Genomic DNA, 7490 nt, shown 5'->3' on the forward strand with positions numbered 1-7490 from the left:
ATTTTGGACAAAACACAAAAAAAGCTAAATGCTTGGCTGCAGCGGGATTTATCCATTAAAGGGAGAGTTTTACTCACGAAAGCAGAGGGTTTATCTCGTCTAACTTATGCTGCTTTGTCTCTTGATGTAAATAAAGAAACCCTGGCAGATATTGACAGACTTATTTATAATTTCATATGGAAGAATAGAATTCATTATATTAAAAGATCAGTTTTATCCAACTCATACCAACATGGTGGAGTAAACTTTCTTGACTTCTCCTCATTAAACAATGTGTTTAAAATAAACTGGATTAAACAATTTTTCAGGAACCCAACCTCAATTTGGAACTTTATTCCCAATTATATTTTCTCAAAAATTGGTGGTCTTAACTGTCTTTTGCTTTGTAATTACAATATCGATAAAATCCCTTTAAAACTATCCAACTTTCATAAACAAATGCTTCTTTCCTGGTCATTGATTTATAAACACAATTTTTCTCCACATAGATACTATATTTGGAAAAATAGAGACATTTTATACAAACATAAATCTGTGTTTTTAAGTAATTGGTTTGATAATGGGATTCATCGTGTTGCACAACTTATAAATCCAGCTGGAGGTTTACTCTCTTTCTTAGAATTTTTGAATACATATGGTCTTCCTGTTCCACCAAAGGAATATGCCATAGTGTTTGATGCTATCCCTGCTGGGGTCTTAATGCTGTTTAGAAATCTTGTTGTTAGTGATTTGACCCCTTTACCACTGGATCCTGCTGTTACTTATGTCGGTCAGGTGTGTTTCCCTTCTGTAAGGAGGAAAAACAACCGTGAAATACGAACTCTGTTTCAAAAAGACAGAACTTGTGTCCCAACGGTTGTCGCCTACTAGAATAACTTATACCAGGACCTGGAATTGGAGAAGATTTGGACCTTACCGTCGAAATTTCTATTAAATAACAAAGTAAAGGAAATATATTTTAAAGTTATTCATCGTTTTTACCCAACTAGGTCTTTTCTTGTACGTTATAAAAAGGACATTGATGTTAACTGTACATTTTGTAGTTGTGTGAAGGAAGATATTTCTCATTTATTTTGGTCATGCTTATACACGAATCTTTTCTGGCAAGAATTTTGTGTTTTTGTTGTTTCCTTTATTCTTTCTGAGTTCTCTCTTTGTTACGAGAAAATATTGTTTGGTTTCTTTAAGTACCCCATGCACAGGGCAAACGAATTTTATTTGATTAACTTATTGATATTATTGGCCAAATTTCATATACATAAGTCGAAATTTTCTAACGCAAAACCATCCTTTCGGTGCTTTTTAAATGAAACCAAACAATATGTTAAAACCATACAACATTCTCAAAATCAAAAAGCTGTCAAAACCATAAACCTATGTTCCCTGTTCAATATCATGTGATTCTATAATAGACTGTGTCTATTTTGCTTTTACGAACCCCCTGACATTGTGTTTGCTATTTTGTATTTGTATATCTGTATTTTGTGCTTTGTCAATAAAAAAAAAAAAAAAAAAAAAGGATAAGCGGAAGCGAATGGATGGACCCCACGTGGTTACGTTGGTCTGCTTCGTCACGTGACCGCGCAGCAACAAATCACAGCAGAGCCGGAAAAGGAGGCGGAGCAAAGTGTGTGTGCAGGAGAGGAGTCGAGCAGAGAGAGCTGCTTTTTTATGAAACGGGAGTAAAGTAGTAAACTTACAGGAACATATACCACTACCAACGTTGGGATTAATTTCTGCATCGATCTGCACACCCTTGTCTCCTGGATCGTAGCTCAGATCAGCGTGAACCACGTGGGTCTCTGCTCCCTGATCTGTTTCTTAAGACTTCCAGCTTCATCACGGAGTTTCTGTCGGTTTGTGGGCTCATCTAAAGGTAAGCACCGAGCTAACTTTAATGTGGGTTCAGTTTATGTTGAGTTTATCTCCCTTGAGAAATAATAGATTGCTTGGTATACACTGGAGTTAGACAGACTGTAGAGTTTGGGATTGTCTGCAACATTATAATCTGGCGGTTGCTATGGGGTAAGAATACATACAGAAAAATAGTCTTTGAATATGAACAAAGGGTGCAGGGCAGGAGAAGAGCCAACCCTCAGGACAGGAAGCCACGGGTACAAGCGTGGGGGAGGGCAATCAGCCTTTAGAATAGGACTTCATAGGGCTTTGGAGTTGACGTCACGCCGCAAAGCATTGTGGGAGCGCAGCGTCGTTTTCGGGGTCTACGAATCAAAACAAACACACTGTGTGGGAACGACGACTACAAGAAAGATGCTTAAAAGCAGCTCAAAAGAGAACGGACTGTATAGAGACCGATTGCGTCCAGAGGCGAAGCAGCGGTACTTGCAGAAAAAAGCTGCATTGGAAATGTGGACCCGTATGAAATACGCCCGTGGAGTGGAAACCCTGAAGACCAACCGCTACTGACTTAGCCTGACATATTTTCGGACCTTGGGCCTGTTCTTCCTACGTCGCTTACTACATCCAAGATCAAATGACACATCCAAGACCAAACCATCGCGCTAACCGTGAGCTCGCTAATCCGGTTCCCCGAACACACCTGCTGTTGACGATTAGTACAGCTGGACGCAGTAATGTGACATCACTGGGTGTCGTAAAAGGGGCTACGCATCGATAGTAGAAACATTGATCGGCAACCCGCTGATTGGTCGGCGAAAATGTCGAAGGGGCGTGCTCGGTATTTTCCGGCAGCAGAGCAAGAACTCATGAGTGAGGGATTTCAGGAGTTTCAGAGTTTAATTAAAACGATTTTAACATTGCTCCAGATCCTTCACTAGACAGATGGCCACCTAGCTCAAATAACTCTCTGTCCTGTTGTTTAAATACATTCATGCAAAAGTTTCATTTAATAGACATTTGGAGATTTAAAAACCCTAAAGCCAGACTATTTACATGGAGTAACAAATCCAACTCTTCTAAATCCCGTATTGACTTCTGGTTAATTTCTGATTGCTTAAATAGGGATAATGTTATAGCCAATATAATGCCAACTCCACTCACGGATCACAAAGTGGTATCACTTCAGGTCTTTTTCAATACTAATGCTGCCCAAACTTGTAGGAGCTGCTACTGGAAACTTAATAACTCCCTTTTAAAACATGAAAAAGTGCTTGAAGATATTTTGTCATTAATCAAACGTTTCTGGGATAAAGCCCTAACCAGTCATCTCTACTGTCAAAACTGGGAACTCTTTAAATTTGAAGCCGCTAAATATTTAAGAGAGTATGGCTCATCTGCAGCAAAACAGAGGAAAAATGAAGAAATTAATGTAATTACTAGGATATCTGCTCTCACTCAGATCCCACCAGAGAACCTATCTGAAGAAGATAAAACTGACTTAGCTTTGCAACAGAGTAAGTTAAATGATATTTATAAACTGAAAGCAGAGGGAGCCTTTGTGAGATCAAGGAGAAGATGGTTAGAAGAAGGTGAACAACACTCATCCTATTTTTTTAAATTAGAGAAATCTCATTCTAAACTTAGTTCTGTTCGGAGACTTAATATTGACGGTATTATAACTGATGATCCCCGAAAAGTCTCCACCTATTGCTCCAATTTTTATAGAAATTTATACAAGTCAGAGTTTGATGAGAGTGCTGCTCTGAGCTTTATGGAACAAATCCCTGATGTGCGAACAGTTAAAGAAGATCAGATGAGTTTCTGTGATAGGCTGATATCTATTAGTGAAGTGCTACCTGCTATTCGACGTCTTAAACTTAATAAATCCCCAGGAACCGATGGCTTAACCTCTGAATTTTACATTACTTTTGCAGATCAACTGGCTCCATTTCTTCTTAATGTATACATTGAAAGTCTTACAAATCAGTCTCTTCCCCCCACTTTATCACAAGGTCTGTTAACCCTAATCCCAAAGCCAAAGAAAGATCCCACTTATATTGACAATTGGAGGCCAATTTGCCTCCTTAATAATGATTATAAGATCCTAGCTCAGATCTTTGCCAAAAGACTGAAAGCTGTTTTGAATGATATTATTGATGAAACTCAGTCTGGCTTTATGGCTAACAGACACATATCCAACAACATCAGACTTGTTTTTGACCTAATTGATTATGCAGATTTGTGTAGGGATGATAGCTTTATCTTATTTGTAGATTTCTGCAAAGCGTTTGACACGATTGAACATGGTTTTATTTTTCAGGCTTTGGACAAATTTGGCTTTGGCCCTTATTTTCAGAATGCAATTAAAACAATGTACAAAAAGGGGCGTGCTCGGTATTTTCCGGCAGCAGAGCAAGAACTCATGAGTGAGGGATTTCAGGAGTTTCAGAGTTTAATTAAAACGCCCCGGATGGGCTTCGGGGAACCGAACGATCCAGGATCAAAAGATACAGTAAATAAAGTAACGTTAGTAGTGGGTGATATCATGTAAACACTCATTTTGTGTAAACATTTTGTCATTTGTAAACTATAAATGACATTGATTCTACATTGTAACTGATGTGATGTTCTATAAGGTGGTTTTAATTAAAAAAAAAAAAAAAAAGAGGCAAAAATTAGTTTGTTTCTTTATTCAACTTTTGAACAGTGGGACTCAGTCAGTACATATTCAGTAAATGCAAATTATTTACACAGCAGTGCACTACAGGCATAAATCTAGACCCCTAGATAAAACATTATGGGTCATTCCCACAACCCACAGCTTTACTGTGCTCCAGCAAAGTATCCAATAGCAGTGACAACTCCTCCAAAGTAGCAGGTGGGATTTTCCTTTTTTGAGGACGGCTCCTTTTCCCTGTCACTACAGATGGTCTGTTTATGTTTTGATCAAGAGCCTTTTTTTGGGGCAGCTGAAGAGGAGAAGTCTATCTTATGGCCAACCTCTGGCTGTATCTTGGTCATATTACCCAGCAAAACCCAGTATGCAGGTTCATCTGTAACAGTCCTTGTGCCACAGATCAACACTGTTGCTTCTACATTAAACAGAAGAGCAGCGACATGGGTGCAGGTCTCTGCGACTCGGGCCATACAGGTGCAGTGGGCGGCTTCAACCTTCCCTGTGATGCTCACAGTGACCCATGGCTGCAATGCTGGTTCATTCAGTCTTTGAGAGTGCAGTGAAACACACACAGACAAAGTCCTTTTAAATACAAGAACTATGAGCCAAGGCCGACGTAAATGTGTTTTATCTACTTTATCATAAATGTAACAAAGTGTTTGAAAGTTAGCACATACATGTAATTTTTCATTTCTTTATGTGTCCATCTATAGAACGCTGCATGTTATATTCTAAATCTGCCTGTTCTCTGTCAGAAACCTGCCTGCAGAAAATGAACCTAAAGTATGTAATGCAAGGATGTCATCACTTTAGAGATGGAGAAAGCATAAAGTGACAATTATGAATCACTTAGTATGATCAGGAGATTCTGCAGGTCATTAATCAATGTATAAAACTAAAATAAAATGTATTTTTAGTGACACAGGATACAAACATGGAAGCAAGATGTATAATTAGAATTATTTATGATAAATATGAATAAATTAGTGCAATTTCTTTAACCATAAAGAACAACAATCCTTCAGGACAGTGTCTCATCAATGCACTGAACTCACTATGTTATCCCTCTAACAGTCTCCACATGTTCTCACTGTAATTTCCCCTCATGAATGAATTTATGCTGCACTAATCCGAATGTTTGCAGGGAAATCAAACGCATTTCACTCGCAGTACTCGAGCTGACTTACCTTTGTTTGAATGACGACTTGTACGCGCTGACTCCACAGACAATGTCAGGCTACATATGTAGCGGTTGGTCTTCAGGGTTTCTACTCCACGGGCGTATTTCATACGGGTCCACATTTCCAATGCAGCTATTTTGTGCAAGTACCGCTGCTTCGCCTCTGGACGCAATCGGTCTCTATACAGTTCATTCTCTTTTGAGCTGCTTTTAAGCATCTTTCTTGTAGTCGTCGTTCCAACACAGTGTGTTTGTGTTGATTCGTAGACCCCGAAAATGGCGCTGTGCTCCCTTAATGCATTGCGGCGTGACGTCAACTCCAAAGCCCTATAGAGATTGTTTGAACTCATGATCTGTATAAAAGACACCTGTCCACAGCCTCAAACAGTCAGACTCCAAACTCCGCCATGGCCAAGACCAAAGAGCTTTCGAAGGACACCAGGAAAAGTATTGTAGACCTGCACCAGACTGGGAAGAGTGAATCTACAATAGGCAAGCAGCTTGATGTGAAAAAATCAACTGTGGGAGCAATCATCAGAAAATGGAAGACATACAAGACCACTGATAATCTCCCACGATCTGGGGCTCCACGCAAGATCTCATCCCGTGGGGTCAAAATGATCATGAGAACGGTGAGCAAAGATCCCAGAACCACACGGGGGGACCTGGTGAATGACCTTCAGAGAGCTGGGACCAAAGTAACAAAGGTCACCATCAGTAACACACTACAACGGCAGGGAATCAAATCCCGCAGTGCCAGACGTGTTCCGCTGCTGAAGCCAGTGCATGTCCAGGCCCGTCTGAAGTTTGCCAGAGAGCACATGGATGATACAGCAGAGGATTGGGAGAATGTTATGTGGTCAGATGAAACCAAAGTAGAACTTTTTGGTATAAACTCAACTCGTCGTGTTTGGAGGACGAAGAATGCTGAGTTGCATCCCAAGAACATCATACCTACTGTGAAGCATGGGGGTGGAAACATCATGCTATGGGGCTGTTTTTCTGCCAAGGGGACAGGACGACTGATCCGTGTTAAGGACAGAATGAATGGGGCCATGTATCGTGAGATTTTGAGCCAAAACCTCCTTCCATCAGTGAGAACTTTGAAGATGAAACGAGGCTGGGTCTTCCAACATGACAATGATCCAAAACACACCGCCCGGGCAACAAAGGAGTGGCTCCGTAAGAAGCATTTGAAAGTCCTGGAGTGGCCTAGCCAGTCTCCAGACCTCAACCCCATAGAACATCTGTGGCGGGAGTTGAAAGTCCGTGTTGCTTGGCGACAGCCCCAAAACATCACTGCTCTCGAGAAGATCTGCATGGAGGAATGGGCCAAAATACCAGCTACTGTGTGTGCAAACCTGGTAAAGACCTATAGTAAACGTTTGACCTCTGTTATTGCCAACAAAGGTTATGTTACAAAGTATTGAGTTGTATTTTTGTTATTGACCAAATACTTATTTTCCACCCTGATTTACGAATAAATTCTTTACAAATCCTACCATGTGAATTCATGGATTTTTTTTTTTCACATTCTGTCTCTCACAGTTGAAGTGTACATCTGGTGCAAATTACTGACCTCTGTCATCATTTTAGGTGGGGGAACTTGCACAATCGGTGGCTGACTAAATACTTTTTTGCCCCACTGTATTATTAACTGCAATAGCCGGTCGCATGACAGCCACGGGAAGCCGATGTGTAAAGAGATCGGTTGTTATCGGATTACGTCGTTGAAGAGAAATTGTTCGAGCCATGTTTCCGAAGTAACAAAGA

At 40.3% G+C, this 7490-nt stretch overlaps 2 protein-coding genes across 5 annotated transcripts in view; both read left to right on the top strand.

Moving 5' to 3' along the window:
* Positions 1 to 7490, top strand: part of LOC309694596 (junctional adhesion molecule-like) — a 271132-nt gene that overhangs the window by 74959 nt on the left and 188683 nt on the right. The gene's annotated exons all lie outside the window — the stretch shown is intronic.
* LOC309693819 (uncharacterized protein) overlaps positions 1584 to 7490 on the top strand; it is a 19986-nt gene continuing 14079 nt past the window's right edge. For 2 of the 4 annotated variants that reach the window (XR_014272708.1, XM_082513388.1), the window contains exons 1-2: positions 1584 to 1876; positions 7314 to 7490. The exon at positions 7314 to 7490 is cut by the window's right edge and continues 70 nt beyond it. The gene's annotated coding sequence lies outside the window, so the exon portion shown is untranslated. The remainder of the gene's footprint in view (positions 1877 to 7313) is intronic. The other 2 variants (XM_082513389.1, XM_082513390.1) reach the window with 2 other exon arrangements.

The sequence above is a fragment of the Aulonocara stuartgranti genome (assembly GCF_965226115.1).
Source record: "Aulonocara stuartgranti genome assembly, chromosome: 3".
NCBI classification, from domain to species: Eukaryota; Metazoa; Chordata; class Actinopteri; order Cichliformes; family Cichlidae; genus Aulonocara; species Aulonocara stuartgranti.